We start from the raw sequence: 19,052 nt of genomic DNA, 5'->3' as shown, positions 1-19,052 counted from the left end.
ATATATAGCAGCTTGTTTGTCTTTTTACATACATCTCAGGGTTAATCGTATCCTTGTATAAATTAAGAGTTTACAACATGTTTTGAAACAACTTTTATTTATATTGAACTTGCTTTTAAATTGCTTTATTTTGAAATGAGTTAGTCATACTGAGTTATATTATTCATTAGTTGAGCAGAAACAACGTAAGCGTTCCTTCTTACTCTCTTCAAGGTTAAGTTATTTTAGCATTCCAACTCGCTTACTCGTACATTCAATCTAGTGATGTCAGTTGGCCTGCATCATATCATGATGCAGACACAGTCAACGAGGATCAACATCTAGTGCAGCGTTGATCCAGTTGAGCACTCTAGAGTCAATTGGTGAGCCCCTGTCATTCCGGAGGACTCCTTTTATTACTTCCAATATTTTCTTTATTAGGATATTGTGGGGTCTATCACGACATCTATCTTAGTTTTAGCGGCTTCATAGATAGACAGTCAGATTTTAGTCTTTTAGTCTTTTCATTATCTTTAAATTTCTTAAGATTTTGATTGCCACTTTTGGCCAGTTGAATATTTAATCTTTAAGACATTATTAGTTTTATCAGTTAGTTTACTTGTTAATCATTATAGAACTATGTGTATTGTGTTGCGCTGAGTTAAGTAATACATGGCAAGGGTCCGCTCGAGGCCAGCAATGATCTTCGAGTGCTAGTCCCACCTAAGTTGTAAGATTAGGACATCATAATGAGTGTTGTCATGGAAAGGCAGACGCGACTTCATGTCATAAATAAATCCGAAAAATATTTTAGTCTTCACTTTTTGACTCAGAAAGGAACAAACCCAAGAGTCTTCTTGATTATTTTTCACAATTCTTGAGGCTAAATTTAATGTTTTAACTCCCTGAATCCTTTTTTCGATTCATAGAACATATTTTTTTGGGTTAATATCGATGATGAATTTTGATTGGGAATTTATGGTGGGAAACACCTGATCTGGGTATGGAAATATAGGGTTATTAGGTTTTTTAACCCTAGATTATTTATCCTTGCGTATATTAATTATATGTAGACCTAGAACAAGTAGAAACAATCCGAAAATTGAAGATTCAAGTTCCTTAGGGTATTCAATCTTGGAATCGAGGTAGGTGATGATTGTGAATTCATGATTGTGTGATATATGTTTGTTCTTTCTTCATTATAATGCATGTGTGTATATGTGAATGTTGCATTTTTTATCACACTAATTCTAAAGGCATATGAAGAATAACCATATGTCATAAATCACTTCTTAATTGTATTATTATTGTGAAATATACTTTGTGCTTGTGCTTGTGGTTGGCTGATTGGATTTGTTTCCACGTTTTGACATAACTAACTGGGATCGGTTGCCACGTTCCGACATTACTAATTGGAATCGATTGTCACATTTTGGCATAACTAATTGGGATCGATTTTCATGTTCCTCTATAATTATTGGATCGGGTACCCCGTTCTGGTATGCTAACAGTTTGGATTTGGGTTCCATCAGAGGACCAATTACTTGATATAACTGTGATATTTGAGTATTGTAAAATTGTACATTGTTCGTTAATGATTATGATATTGTATATGTTTTGTGTTTCATGTTATCATTATGTTATATTGACTTGTGTATGTTTTACTTAGTGGGATAGTCGCGTGATTTTACTAGTACACTTTGGTTGTGTACACTGATACTGCACTTTTTCTTTCTTTGTTCAGTACAAGGCATCTTTTAGGTTATAATTGATAAACCTCAGCTAGGTGACTATTGAGCGGGACTGGAGTCAAAGGTGAGTCGGTTCTTTTAGACAGCGATTGATATTTCTTGTTTATGTCCATTCCTTTCGGACATTATTTAACGTGTTACGTAGTTTCGGGGTTGTACCCCTTTAGTATTAGACTTGTCATTAGCAGAGTTTGTTACAATGACTTTCAACTTTTAAGGGTTAAGACTTCCGCATTAGCTTTTGTTAAGTAATCTGTTTAAATCATCGGACTTCATGGGAATTCTGTATATTTTATTGTCATTCAAACCTTCTTCCGAATATTTAAATGTCTTAGTTTTCATAAAATTTATTTGTTTGGGTTGTAGTAATGATTCATCCATCGGAGAACTAGTGTGGTATCAATCACGACGGTCTGAATCGTGACATTAACTAAATTGTACCTATACTTTTCTTAAAAACATAAATTAATTATAAATTATAAAATATACACGAAAAAACTAAAATAGTGTAATTTATTAAAAAGGGATAATGCCCAAGTACCCCCTCAACCTATTCTCTAAATCCTAGAGACACACTTATAATATACTACGGTCCTATTAACCTCCTAAACTTATTTTATAAGTAGTTTTCTACCCATTTTAAGCCTACGTGGCACTAGTTTGAAAATAAAAGTCAACCATCATTGGACCAACAAGATAGTGCCATGTAGGCCGAAAACGGGCAGAAAATTATTTAAAAAATAAGTTCAGGGGGGTAATAGGACCTTAGTATAGTATAAGTATGTCTCTGAGATTTCGAGCATAGGTTGAGGGGGTACTTGTGCATTATCCCTATTAAAAATAATAAATCAAACCATGCTATTGACATTCAAACTTCTTATAAGAAAAAATTTGAATACAACAAAATCAAGATTCGTGCTTTAGCTAGAATGATATGTAGGACCTGAACAGATTTATAAATTAATTTTAGTTTTCCTTAAACCTTTTTTTATAAGTAAAGAAGAAAATTATATGAGGTAAGAAAAAGACAAAAGTTAGAGTTAAATTTTTTAAAAATTGCTGTTAAAATAAAATACTTCAAAAAGATTTTTTAAAATAACTTTTCAGAAATATGCTTTTGGAAAAAAAATGTGATGAGCTAATTTATTTGGACTTTTTTTTATGAATTAATTGCGTTTGACTGATTTTTTTAACAAGTGTTTTTGAAAATACAATTACAAAAAACGTTTTAACCATTACTATGTACTTTTAATATTAAAGATTAATTCATAGAGAGAAACTATATTAAATAAATATTGTAAAAAAAATAATCAAAGTCTTATTTTAAATACATTTAAATGTACATATTTAAATTTTTTATATTAATATATTTTTATTAGGAGGATAAAATTTTGAGACCCTTACATCGAACATCAATGACGAAGCAAACTTTTGAAAATATCATCTACTCCAAATTAAAAATTCGAAGAATCCAATTAGCTTAGTGTGGTCTAATTTTTTTGATTTCTTGTATTTATGTCCACTACTAAGTCTCATGATTGGATACTCGACAGATGTTAGAGTTGTGTCTCGATTCAGGTGTTAGATAGTCAGATGACATTTCAAAAGTGGGTTTTTGAGACAGATGTTAAGATTGAGTTCTTTCTCAAAAGGTAGGTTTCAAGTCAAGAGTCATTAGATCTACATTTGAAAGTCTATTCGTAGATCAGAGCTATTTGGTTCAATAAAGGACCATCAGTCATTCCTTATACGATCTCTAAGGTTAGATACTTATTGGAACCATCTCAATTACAGTTAACTTGCTTGTGTTAATCTAGTTCACTTTGTTTGGATACCAATTGGCCCTAAACTCACAAGCGACAATAGTAGCTAACAATCCCCACAAAACTGCTAATTTATTAGCAGCCTCAACCCTTGTTGAAGCCAATTCTTAAAAGCCTCAAACTTTTACTTATGGTAACAAGATACTAAATCAATCATAGAGAAAACTGATGCACCTTGAAATTGGTCAAAAATGTCATCTATCTGAGGCAATGTCTACTTGTTCCGAATGGTAACCCTACTCATGTGTCGATAGTCTATACACATCCTCTCTTTATAGAGATGTATTACCACTTCAATTGCTATAGTTGGTAAGATATCAATTTGTATCACCAGATACAAATTGGATTCAAGTCATAGTACAAAAAAGTAGATGGAAGTTTTTTTTCCTAAAGTCCTATAGCCTCTCGAAGAAAACTATGGACGTCACCATACCATTATGCAAGTCTCTACTAGATTCGTGTTGGTAAAATGAGAGTAATGAACCTAGGCTCTAATACAAACTTGTCATGACTCAAACCATTTTGATTGGCACCTAGACTAACCATATAGTGGGAGAAGCAGTACTACAACCCAAACAAAGCAAATAAACCCAAACTAAGGCAATACAGTTACGGAAACAAGTTTAATTAATTAAAAATGTGGAATTAAATACCTACAATCTGAAAGTGAATATACCAAAATCAGAATAAAGACAAATCTAAGAACAAGGGGTACAACCCCAAACTAACAACAACTTAACCAATAATTGAGTCCGTAAATAGTGGACTTAAAAAAAAGAACTCAAAGTAAGCTTGAAGAACTAGCTCACCCTTAAATTCGAACAGTAAGTGATCTTCTAAATAAGGTCATTCAATAGCCGCGAGATCATGCACTGCACTGAACAAAATAAGAGCAAGTATAGTATCAGTACACAACCACAGTGTACTAGTAGGTTCAGACAGTTATCCCACTAAATAAAACATATATAAGTAACCACAACATTATAAAACAAGCATATACCAAACGTATATAATATAATCATCATTCATATAAAAGAACAATTTCACAATTCTGAACAATGTATAATTAAATCATTTAGAGAAATAATTACTCCTTAAATATCCATCCTCATTAGGCATGAAAGTAATCATCACAAGCAGATACACAACCCAATTCAATGGTCCTTTCGTGGAACCCAATTCAATGGTCCTCTCATGGAACTCAAACTCAAACTATTATCTTGCTGAAATGTGGACATTCTATCCTATTTTTACGCCAGACATGGAAGCCGAACCCATAGTTGTGCCGAAATGTGGCAACCCGATCCAATATTTATGTCGGAATGTGTCAATTCGATCCTAGTTAGCTTGACGGAACGTGGCAATCCTATCCCCATTAACACACCACAATCACAATCACAAGTATATCATCAAGATCATACAAACAAAAGGTGATTCATGGCATATAATTATTTACTTATCCTCATTTTACAAGTAGGGTGATAAATAATGCAATATTAATTTATATACATGCATTATAACGAAGCAATTACAAACATATATCACACCAACATGAAATCACAACCATCACATACCTCGACTCCAAGCTTGAATACCTAAGGCACTTGAAAATTCTCTTTCCGGATTCTTTACACTTGTTCTAGGTCTACAACAACTAATATACGCAAGGATCAATAATCAAAGATTTAATTATTCGGATTATAACAAACTAATTAAATCTAGACAAACCTAAATCCTAATAACCAACTTATGGATTTCCTACCATAATTATAATATTCAAGCCCCTCACCATCGATAATAACGCAAGAAAATAGGTTCTATAGATCCAAAAATTGATTCAGGGTGAAAATCTTACCTTTAGCCTCAAGAATAGTGAAAACGGTCAAGAACTCGTCTAGGATCACCTCGTTAGCCTTAAAACTCAAAAATTACCAAATATGGTTGTTTATGGGTTTATTAGCGACTTAAGTCAAATTTGGGAAGCTATAGCGGACTGATCCCGCTACAGGCTCCAGCCACCTCAATAGAGACAGAATGTACCCATTCACGAAAAGATCATTTTTGAAAGTTCTACTCACCCCAATTCGATTACGTAAAGTGGTATGGGTTTGTTATCGTCTTATCAACTCATGTAATAAATTATCTATTAGATCTCTCATTTATTACTAGATTTCCCTATACCATAATGCTTCACATTTCATCCAAATTTGGACTAGGTTGCGAAATTCCAAGTTACTACCAAGAAGTTTTCTGACCACTGTTTTTTCTTCAATGACTTTTACATAACGACGGAATCAGGTCGTTACATTTTTTTCATTTTGAAAAAAATAAAACAGAAAGAATCCGTAAGAAAAGAGAAGGGGAAAAATCTAAGTAATAGAGAGAGAAAGTGGAGTCGATGAGGTGTGGCAGAAGGATGTACTTTAGGACGATAATTATAAGGGAAAATTTTCAAAATTACATTATATAGCATTTAACGGACCTGGTATCAACATTTTCAATATTTATTTAAAATTTCAATATTTTAGGTTTTTATTCTTCTTATTTATGTAATTTTTTATTTGTTTGATTTGAAAGAACACAATTATTTAATAACAAAAAGGAGAAAATATCGGAGGAGAATATATTTGTAAAAAAGGAACATATCACTTATAATAATCATCAATTACAATTTCAAAAGTAATAGTTTCTATTCATTCCAATATGTATGATATGTTGAATTTGTGTTCATTGTTGTTTTCATGTTTAAGCTTGTATAATGACATTTGTATTTCTTTATTAGTTTATATTCATTCTAATAAGTATACCAAATGGTTTTACAGTTATTTAAGAAGCATATTTGTATCTGTAGACTCATGTTTATTTAGAAAGGAAAGAACATTGGATTGTATATCTTTCATAAAGGTATATTCTTTCTTAAAATTCCAACAATATTTGTATTCCAATCATAAACACATAAAAACTTACAATAATAGTAACAATGAAAATTTGTATTTGAAAACAAATTGTATTGCATGACAAATAATGTAGTTCTTATCTTTAATGTATTTCAAATGTATATTATATTCAATGTATTATACAACATCGAGTAAATATGGTTCAAAATTATTTTGTATTCCAAGCATCCAACATAAAACAAAATAAAATAAAATCAATCATTTATTGTTTGTATTCCAAATAGATTAGAGATAAAGAATGTGTTGTTTTTAAATTTGAAATATGACCGGTATTTCTGTACTTTCATCTCCTTTTGGTTGTTGTGTATGTGAGAAAGATACAAAAATATTTCAATTCATTGAAGAGATAACTGGAATTGTTGATGTCGTCAAACAAAGTGTCTTTGATAAGATATTGACCTAAAACTCCAAAGTTAAACACAGTTGTGACCATCAAACCTTTAAATTCAATATTCAAATAGTAACTTATGAAAATATTTAGGTGAAGATCGAACATACAAGATTCATTTTTGAACAACTTTTCAGTAGCTATTTTCAAATGACTTCCAAATAAATTAATCTATCAACAGTTAATGTGTACGTTATTGTTTAATAGTTCAGTGGCAGTCTCGAAGTTCAAGGAATTAAGTCGAATTAACTTTGAATCTGTACCATCTCGCATCTAGAAACGACTAGAAAAGAGGTCAAAATCTGGATATATTTATTTTTTGAAAAATAAAAAAAATCATGAAAATTGTTTAAGTTCGAAAAGTGAGAATTGATGATTCTCAAATGACCATAACTCCTAGACCATTATGAATTAATAGTAGTTCAAGGTATGCTTTGAAATCCCTAAGAGTAATTTTTCCAAGGCCTCCAAGTTATCGCAATTTCGATATTGTATGAGTGAGATATGCCTACCTGGACTTGCTTGTTGAATTAAGGAAAGTCCAATCCGGATTTGGGAAGGGCAGAGTTTTATTTTTCTTACCTTATTTTTCTCACAAGTGATCCCAAGCTAACCCTAAAGCCTTGATCATGAGCACACTAAAGATAATAAACTGATGCGGAAGCTAAATCATAACTAAATCTGTAAAGATGGGGTATAACCATTTTCTATAAATGAGATATTTGAGAACAATGAGTTAATACAAATGAAATATTAACTCGGTACTAAGATGAATCTAACTATGTATGAAATAATCTTGTAAACTACACTAGAAATACTGGGACAAGCCCCAGCAAAATCTAGCAAAAACTTAAACTAAGTGACTAAAGACTGAAAAGAAAATCATAATTGTTGTCCTCGGAAAATGAGGAATCACAACTGAATCTACTGAGATGGAGATCGGAAATGGATCTATGCGTGATCTAGATGTTGAGAACCTGAACCTACACAACGATAAGATGTAGCGCACGTATGAGTAAGTACTTGAAAGGTACTGAGCATGTAGGATAGAGTAAAGTTGAAATAAAACATAATTGAACAAGCATAAAAGCCAATATAATAATCTTACATAATAAATTAAATTCTGAGCTAACTGAATGCAATGACCAATTTATAACATGTTGAAACTGAATATACTGATAAAAATGGTCAACGCAGAGAGTCTGACTGAACTGTTGGAGCTACTAATGGCCGATCATAAAACCATTTGAGCTAAATATTGATTCCGATATATACGCCCCAGCGACAAGACCCAATATACCCTGCCTAAGGTATAAAGGCACAGTGGCGTGATCACTAAACTAATTGCCCACAGAGGTGACATACAACCTACTTGGCTACTAGTTGTGGGATTATTGGGTACCCTAAACCCTAGTCCAACTCGGTATTATGCTACACCCAATGAATTCTGTAAATTTAAACTCAACATTTAAACTGAGAATGCAACAATTAATATGGTAATTATGCATTTATAACTGAGGCATATATATATGAAGTGTATGAAATATCTGACTTAGCATATGTAATTCAAGAATTAAAGAAATACAAAGATATGGATCTGAAATCTATGCGATAATCTGAGTAATAACATGATAATATGATTTGGAACATTTATTTCATAAATTCACGAAGTTCTATCAAAGTTCTAGAAACCCTAGATCTAAGCATGATATGGGAATCAAGAATCTGACTGAAAACTAGGGACTCAATGTTTTAAGGAACCCATAAGCGAAATCCCACATACCTGTTGATTAAATTCACGGAAAAATAGTTAGTTTACGGTACTGGAACTGCTGGAGATTATTGCGTTCTTGAATTAGGGTTCTTGAGGTTTTTCTCCTTTCTTGCTTCTAATTTTGTAACTTTTTATTCAATGATATATTTTAAATTATGTTTCTAGGCTTAAACTAACTAAAACATGATGATTTAGGGTCAAAACGACGTATCTTAAGTTTTAAACGAAGTGGGAAAGGTCAAAAAGACCCTTGGGAAAGATCCTACCCGACCAAACAACTGTCAGGACTCACAGTCCGTCGTCTGACCGACGCCCGGTCGTTAGGTTAGTCGACTGGGCCTATTCGACAAGCCTTTACTAAAATGGACATAACTGTTTTCTCAGAGGTAAGACTTTAGCAAAGTTGGAGGCTATGGAAAGATAATTCAATTATCTATATGCTGGTAAGTCATGGGTCACCTAATTCATTTTGTGGTAAAAGTTGTGACCTTTTAAAGTTAACCCAACTGCATTTCCCTTTAAGTGTCTGCAAATTTTCCACCTACATACCATGCTGGTCGTCCGTAGCTCTTGTTAGAGAGTGGGTGAATAGGGGTTTCAATCGACGGTCACGGACTACGGACCATCATCTGACCTATGGACCGTAAGTCCGTCCATCGTCCAAGGCTCAAAAAAATTTTATGGGCTGAAATTTTTGGGAGTTTCTGATCTCATCGACAGTTGTGCAGGACGGACCGTCGTCTAATCGACAGACAATCAATTCCACCTTTGGTTGCACCTGTAGATTTTTTTTTGTAAAGAAAGTTTTTGGCCTGTTTCAGCTACGGGGTGTTACATTATATCCCCCTTGGAAACATTCGTCTTCGAATGAAGACTAAACTAGCTGAACTAGAGGGAAAGAATTGGAAACCCTACTACTAAACACTGAGAACTTAGTTTCTCACTGAATCGAGTTCAAATAATTCATATACGCCGAATATGCAAGTACAAGCTGAGGGAACATGATTCTAAGACTGAATTCACGTATGAATGACTGGAAAACTGAAGAGGAACTATTACTTCAAGCTGGAGTGGAATCAGAAGGAAAGATGTGACGATACTTTGCTTTCATGGCTGCTACTGCTCCGAAGTAGCTCCCTCTATGGACTGACTCCTCAACAAAACCTTGACTGAAGCGACTTCTTTATTTCTCAACCTTCTAACCTGACAATCAAGAATGTCAACTGGTACATCCTCATTAGAAAGACTATCTTTCGCCGCCACACTCTCTAATGTCACTATAGAGGCTAGGTCATCGACACACTTCTGCAAGAGTAAAATGTGTACGACAGGATGCGCTGCTGCTAATTCTGCTCGCAATTCTATCTCATATGCCATCTTACCAACCCTTTTCAAGATCTCGTAAGGGACTACATATCTATGACTGAGCTTCCCTTTCTTTCAAAATCTCATCACCCCTTTCATAGGTGAGACCTTCAGAAAAACCCAATCATAAACTTAGAACTCTAGTTCCCAACTCCTTACATCTGTATAAGATTTCTGACGACTTTGGGCTATCTTAAGTCTAAATCTGATGAGTTGCACTTTCTCCATAGCATAAAGGACTGAGTCTTTCCCTATCAAAGCTGCTTCAACTACTTTAAACCACCGAACAGGATATCTACATCTACTACCATATAAAGCCTCATAAGAGGCCATCTAAATGCTGAAATGGTAGCTACTATTGTAGGCAAACTCATTAAGAAGAAGGTGATCATCCCAACTACCTTTGAAATCGATCACACTAGCTCTCAATAAATCCTCTAAGGTCTAAATGGTACGCTCTTCCTTGCCATCCGTCTGTTGATGAAATGTTGTACTAAGGTTAACTTGAGTACCAAGACCTTTCTGAAATGACTTCCAAAAATGAGAGGCAAACTGAGGACCTCTATTTGAGTTGATAGACAAAGGAACCCAACATAACCTCACAAACTCATTAATGTAATGCCTTTCATAGTCTTCTACCGAATATGTAGTCTTGACTGCCAAGAAGCGAGAAGACTTAGTCATCTTATAACCTATCACCCAAATGGAGTCATGCTGTCAGCGGGTATGACGTAACCCTATGATGAAATCCATATTGATCACTCCCACTTCAAAGTAGGAATATCGATCTCTTGAGTCATACCTCCTTGTTTCTGAAGTTCTACCTTGACTTGATGGCAATTAGGGAACTTACTAACAAAATCTGCTATATCCCGCTTCATGCCATTCCACCAATAGAATTCTCGTAGATTGCGATAAATCTTAGTGGCACCTGGATGAGTAAAATACCTAGATTTATGGGCCTCTGCAAGAATATGTCTCAACTCGCCCACATCAAGAACACACAATCTACCTTTGTAGCGAAGTAAACCATCTCCCCTTTGGGAAAAAACCTCCACTCTCTTATTACGGAGTGCACCCTTAAGTTCAAGCAAGATTGGGTCACTGTCTTGCTTTTCCTTAACCTCCACTGCCAAAGACGATTCTTCCCCATTCTGAACCATTACACTGCTGTCGGATATGCTCATAAGGAGAACTCCCAAGCGAGCAAGCCCGTGAACATCCTTCACTAGCTCCTTTCTTACTTCCTCATCATGGGCTACACTTCCCATAAATAATCTACTAAGAGCATCAGCTGCTACATTTGCCTTACCAGGATGATAATGCACACTCATATCATAATCCTTAAGGAACTCAAGCCATCTCCTCTGGAGAAGATTCAACTCTTTGTGGATTAACACATAATGAAGGCTCTCATGATCAGTGAACACATCTACATGGACACCATACAAGTAGTGTCTCCATATCTTAAATAATACCACTTCTACAAGCTCGAGGTCATGAGTTGGATAGTTCTTCTAATGCGCCTTAAGCTTCCTAAAGGCATAAGCTATCACCTTACCTCGCTGCATAACACAAAACCTGGGCCAAGTCTGGATGCATCGCAATAGATCACTTAACCATATGAATCCTCTAGTAGAGTCAAGAAAGGAGATGTGTCAATCCAGTTTTCAATTATGCGAAGCTTTTTTCACAATCATCTGACCATTGGAACTTGACCATCTTCTGAGTCAACCTAGTCACTGGAGAGGTTATGGATGAAAATCCTTCCACAAACCTTCTTTAATAACCTGCTAGACCTAAGAAAATTTTATTATCTGTAGTAGAGGTAGGTGTGGGCCATTGTTTCACTGCTTCTATCTTTTGTAAATCTACTCGGATCCCTTTGCTTGATACAATGTGACCTACGAAAGCAACTGAATGCAACAACCACTCACATTTCCTAAACTTAGCAAATAACTGCCAATCCTGAGAGTCTGTAGAACAATTCTCAAATGACTTGCATATTCTTCCTTTCTCTAGAGTAAATGAGGATACCATCAATAAAGACGATAATGAACAAATCCAAATACTGCTTGAACACTCTGTTCCTCAAATTCATTAAAGCTGTAGGAGCATTGGTTAGTCCAAATGACATAACTACAAATTCATAATGATCGTACCGAGTTCTGAAGGCTGTTTTTGGAATGTCACTATCTGTGAGTCTGAGTTGATGATAACCCGATCTGAGGTCTAACTTTGTGAACTGTCTAGCACCCTGAAGTTGGTCAAAGAAGTCAATAATCCTGGGGATGGGATACTTATTCTTGATTGTGACCTTTTTCAACTGTCTATAGTCAATGCACATTCTGATATAACCATCTGTCTTCCTTAAGAACAAAATTGGTACACCTCATGGTGAAATAATAGGTCTGATGAAGACCTTATCTAGAAGGTCTTTCAACTGCTCTTTCAATTCCTTAAGCTCTGTTGGAGCCATTCTGTAAGGAGGAATAGAAATAGGCTTGGTATCTGGAAGGAGATCAATTCCAAAGTCCAATTTTTTTCGGGAGGGACTCCGGGAATATCTTCTGGGAACATTTCTTGAAATTTACAGACTACTGGAAAAGACTCAAGAGTTGGGGTTTCAAGTCTATAATCCTTAACCCGAACTAGAAGATAGAGATAACCCTTAGATATTATTCTTGCCTTAAGGTAAGAAATAAATCGATGCATAGGCGCTAAGCTACTACCCTTCTATTCTAAGATTTGTTCGTCTTGAAACTGAAAACGAACAATCCTAGTTCTACAATCGACTGAAGATTAACATGTGTGTAACCAATCCATGCCTAGAATGACATCAAAGTTTACCATTTTTAACTCTACTAGATCTAATGAGATGAGTATCTTAGAGACTGCGACATGGCATTGTCCGTATACTCGTCTAGCTATAACTGGGTCACCGACTGGAGTAGAGATTGAGAATGTTTCTAATAGAGTTTTTGGACTAACATTGAATTGGACTGCTATGTAAGGAGTGACAAACGAAAGAGTAGCCCCTAGATCTAACAATGCATAATCATCAAGGTCAAAGACACGTAATGTACCAATAACGACATCAGGAGAACCTTTCTAATCTTGGAGAGCCTGAAGAGCATACAACCTTTTCTGGCGCTGACTGCCACATGTACTAAATGAGTTACCCCACTGAGTTTTGCGACTTGCTGGTGTTGCTGAAGTTGTAGACTGAGCTCTACTATTACCACGTCCTTAACCTTGTTTAGAATGACAATCACTCAAGCTGTGACCAAACTGAACGCACCCAATACATCCCTCTTTTCCTGCAAGGCACTCGCCCAGATGGTTCTTGCCACACGTAGGGCAAGTGGGGTAAGTCTTGGTGCCTAAAACACTTCCCTGAGATTTAGAGCCTAGTGCTTAACCCTTCTGGTCGTACCTATTCTTTGAGGATTGAACACTATCTTATGAAGGGGCTGGCGAGCGATTTCCACAACCTGATTATGAAGAGAATATTCATATTTCACAGTCATAGCGTTCCTATTTTACTTTGCTTGTTCCCTAAGCTTATCACCCTCAGCCTGCTGAGCATCAGTCGTAAGTCTAGAGATGATCATATCTCTAAGTAACATCGCATATCGGCACTCAGTTTTTAGCAAATATGACACTCCATACAAAAACTTATTCATCTGCGTACTGGAGTCAATAACCATGTGAGGACCATACCTGGAGAGTTGGTTAAACTTGAGTCCATACTCTTAGACTGTCATGTAACCCTGCCTTAAGCTCATGAATTCTTGGGATTTTGCTTCCCTTAACTCCATTGGGAAAAACTTGTTGAGAAAAGTCTCACTAAAGCAATCCCAAGTGATAGGAGCCGCATTTGCACCCCTATTCTCTTTCCACTGAGTGTACCACATATGAGCAACATCCTTCAACTTCTATGATGCTAACTTAACCCGATCATTCCCAGTGACTTGCATTATCTCCAAGATCTTCTTCATCTCATCCGAGAAATTCTGAGGATCCTCATAAACTTGAGATCCTAAGAACTCAAAAGAATTCATTCTAACAAAGTCACAGACCCTTGCTGCCACTGATCCACATTTTTCATTCGCATGAGCATGAACCCAATTTTTTCTGATTAGTCATACTCAGAGCTAACATCTGTATGGTATTTTCAAACTCAGCATCAGAGACTTTCTGATCTGGGACTGGAGGATCTTCGTTTGCATTCCTGGCGTTCGCATTCCTAGCTTTAGCTCTACGAGGAGGCATGATCTGAAACGTAGAATATCAATTAAGATGGAATAAGACCATACCTCCCTTACGATAAGAAAACCAAGAAAGTGATGTTTTTCCTAATACACTTCATATCCTCCCTCTCACTAGATGTGGTTCACTTCACACCCATGAAAAGGACTCTACTTAGTGCGGCTTTTTAAAAATCCTAGGACACTATAAAATAGTGCTCTGATACCAATTTTTGTCACAGCCTGAGCTACCCCCGAGACGCGGACAGGGAACCTAGGACCACAAGTGATCCCAAGCTAATTCTGCTGGCATGATCTTGAGCATACTAAAGATAATAAACTGATGAGGAAGCAAAATCATAATTAAACCCAAAAATATGGGGAATATCCATATTATATAACTGAGATATTTGAAAACAATGAGTTTAATACAAAGGAAATATAAACTCAATACTAAGCTGAATCTAACTATGTCTGAAATAAGCCTCTAAACTAAACTAGAAATACTGGGACAAACCCCATCTAAATCTAGCAAAAACAGAAACTAAGTGACTAAACACTAAAATGAAACTGATAATTGTTGTCCTTCAAATGTACTGAGCATGTAGAATAGAGTAAAGTTGAAATAAAACATAACTAAACAAGCATAAAAGCATGTATAATAATCTGACGTGATAAACTGAATTTTTAGCTAACAGAATGCAATGACCAATTTATTACATGCTGAAAATGAATAATAAATATAATGATAAATGGTCAATGCAGAGATTCTGAATGAACTGTTGGAGCTACTAATAACAAATAATAAAACCACATGAGCTAAATGTGGTGTCCGATGTGTACGCCCTATCGAGAGGACCCAATATACCACACCAAAGGTATAAAGGCATGCTGGAGTGATAACTAAACTGATTGCCCGCATAGGGGATTTACAACCTACTTGGCTACTAGTTCTGGGGCTATTGGATACGCTAAACCCTAGTAAAAGCTATATCTAATGCTATAAATTTACTGATTATGTCTGAGTTTCCGTAAATACGTGATAGCTCAAAACTAAACATTAAAACTGAGAATTCAACAATTGATATGGTAATTATGCATTTATAGCTGAGGCATATAAATCTGAAGTGTTTGAAATATCTGACCTCGAATGTGTAATTCAAGAACTAAAGAAATACAAAGCTAGGTTTCTGAAATCCATGCGATAATTTGAGTAATAACATGATAATATGATTTGGAACATATATTTAATAAATTGATGAAGTTCTTTCAAAGTTCTAGAAACCCTAAGTCTAAGCATGATATGGGAATCAAAAATCTAACCGGAAACTAAGGACTTAATGGGTGAAAGGAACCCAGTAGTGAAATCCCACATACCTGGTGATGAAATCAACAGAAAAATACTTAGGTTTTGGGGCTGGAACTGCGGAGCTTGTTGCGTTATTCAATTAGGGTTTTTGATCTTTTTCTCCTTTTGTGCTTCTAATTTTCTAACTTTTGATTTAATGATTTGACGTAGATATGCTTTTAATTATGTTTCTAGGCTTAAACTGACTAAAATATGATGATTTAGGGTCAAAATGATGTATCTTCAAGTTTATACAAAGTGGTAAAGGTCAAAAAGACCCCTAGGAATGTTATTGTTGGACCAAACGACGGACAGGACTGACGGTCTGTCAACTGACTGACGCCCCATCATAGGGTTCGTCGACTCGGCTCGTTCGACATTACTTTACTACAATAGGCATAACCTTTTACTCAGAGGTCTTATTTTAGCAAGGTGTGTGGCTATGGAAAGATTATTCAATTATCTACTCTGTGGTTACGTCATGGGGCACCTAATTCGTTTTTTCCTAAGAGTTTTGACCTTTTAAAGTTAACCCAACTGCATTTCCCCTTAAGTGTTTGCAAATTTTCGACCTACGGACTATGCTTGTCATCCGTAACTCTTGTTAGAGAGTGTTTTAATGGTGATCTCGGTCGAGGGTTATGGGATACGGACCTTCCTCTGACCTATGAACTGTAAGTCCGTCCGTCGTCCAAGACTTAAAGAATTTTTCTTGGCTGAAAATTTTGGGAGTTTTTGATCCCATTGAAAGTTGTGCAGAACGGACTATCGTCTGACCTACAGACCATTGATGACACCGTTGGTTGCACTGACAAATTTTTTTATCTGTAAAGCTAGTTTTTGGTCTATTTTGGGTACGGGTTGGTACACATACTTCAAATAATCTATTCAAGTTGTGCTCTCTTCAAGAGCGAGATCATCATCATGCTAACATTGAAACTGCTCTTCCATGTTTAGGGCGTCATAATTCGAGGCGAGATACGATGGGAGAACACAATGACAGTTGAGGGAGAGTATCATCACATTCCAGGGTATTGGGACTGGACCGAGGATATACTTGGTAGAAGCCAAGAGGTATTGGTTACAACCCAAATTTATGATGCCATTTATGCATCTCCATTCACTTATGACCATAACTCAGCCATTTTGCAAGCGTTTTGTGATGCTTGGTGTGTAAAAATCAATACATTTCGTACATCCTCTAGATAATTAATTATTTATTTACGAGACTTTTATATTCTTAGGGGTTTGTCGATTTCGAGTTCACTTTATGAAGAAATAGTGCCTTAGACCAAAGAACTTCTGGTTTATGATTAAAAAAGGACCAAGTCCATTCCTCGGGTTTGTGAATATTTATTTGTGGCATTTCGTCATGTTTGGGGTTAGTTAGAAGTATATTTGAGCAAGTGGATAAGCTTTTGGTGTAAGAAAACTCAGAGGTATGAAGTAGTTCCACCGAGGGAGGAAAAGAAGTCTTCTCTCCACGAATCGACCCACAATCCTAGTGGGAACTTACCTGATACAACAAGGTGGTCACATGATGAAGAAAGGATATTTTCTGGACTTAGACTGAGATATTACAAAAGAGATCAAACATATCTAGCTGTTTTCTTGTCTTGTTGGTTGTGTGCTTTCTCCCTTCCTAATAAACAGGGTGAGTTTGTACGTCCGGGGAGTTTCAAGATGGCAAGCCTGATGGCGTGTGGGAGGAATATCATTTTTCCAATTCCGGTATTAGCTAGAATTTGCAATGGTTTAAATAAGATATAGTCTTTATCTCATCTTGATCAAATTAAATTTTACTTCCCCATCCATAATGTTATGGTTTGCTTGCTCATTACTTCAAGACTATAAATTTTCCAATGGCCCTTTTATTCCTACTATGGTAATATATCGTGGAGGGTGGTGCAAGATATTTTTATAGTAGTGATGTGACAAAACTCATTCATAGTGGGGAGAATGTGAGTTGTACATCTACTATGTTGGATAAGACGTACCAATTCTTTTTATGTTTATAATAATTGTGCACCAGAGTTGGAGTCGAGCTATTTCTTGAGTATTCTCTTTAACTATCTTCTTTGATGTAGAGATTCATTCAATATTCAACCATATTGTCCACATTGCTTTAGTCGTCAATTCGAATTCTACCAAAACATCCCTGGTATCATGAAGAATTATATTGGTAGTGTCGTCTTGGACAAGGGTCTTACGCTCTAGTGTTCGCACTATGAGACAATCTGCATCGCGAGTAACTTTTCCTTCAATCACACCTAATGTGGGAAAGTCTTTTGGATCTGACTATCTGGCTTGGTGGAAGAAAACTGATGGGAAATTTCTTGATGATTATTTGCAAGTTTTAGTGGATGTTGCTGTGCCGATTCCCATCATTTATTAGAGGGTTCTGGAGATGTAAATAACGAGGTCCTTAATGATGGTATTCCTTCTCCTTTGGGTGATAAGGCAACCCAGAAACGTAAAATAAAGTCTCAATTGCCTTCGGTAGAATAAAAATGAAGGACACCTACTCAAGCCGTTTATGTTTCGAAGCAGTTGCTTGAAGGTGAAAGTACATGTAGTAGCAAGGAAGTCTTTTATAAGGGATTAAGGGTATTTATTAGTTGATGTTATCCCACCCTTTGTTGCGTCTTGTGACAATGCAAGCAGTGCTTCAAGATCTATAACAATCTCTATCAATAAGGTGTGGTTAAGACACTTGCTTTAGTAACTTAGTATTACTTTTTTTACTTGACTATATATCCCTCCACTTTTTATTTGTATGAGAACAATTTTGCGACTCCACAACATGATGAGTCACAAAATTTTGGTGAGTCCATATCTCATTCTAATTTGATAAAACCACCTTCTGTGACTCAAGTGGAAAAAGGGCCACCTTATGCTTCTTCTCATAGAGATGAGAGTCAAGTAATTATTTAAGAGATAGACTTAAAGGACGTGGATGTTTCACCCTTGAAAATTTTATTGGACTCTTTCTTTGTTTTTACTGCTTAATATGATCAAGCACGATCAACCCTTCATCATATGGGTATGGAAAGTGCCAGAAAAGAGTTGTTTGTAGCAGCGGGAGAACATCTTACAAATTCTATATGTGAGGAGCAAGATGAAGTTGCGAAGGTGTCCTCCCTTCGTCCATTGCTGGGTGATATGAAGAAGGAGATAAGATCGTTGTGCAAAAGAGCGCAAGATTTGCAAGTCTTTTTGGTTGCTATCGAGAATAAAGTTTAATAAGCAACGCTAGTAACATCATTTGCAACGCAAGAATTTGATGCATGTTTTGACGCATATTTGAAGAATAATCTAGATCAAAAGAAAGAGAATCTAGAGGCTTTGCGTGAAGAGATGATCAATTACAAACTATGCTTGCATTAGATTTTATTTATTTATTTATTTAATTCTTAT

This window comes from Solanum pennellii, chromosome 5, assembly GCF_001406875.1.
Source record: "Solanum pennellii chromosome 5, SPENNV200".
NCBI lineage: Eukaryota > Viridiplantae > Streptophyta > Magnoliopsida > Solanales > Solanaceae > Solanum > Solanum pennellii.
The sequence above is the reverse complement of the archived record's forward strand: the minus strand, read 5'-3'. Positions refer to the sequence as shown.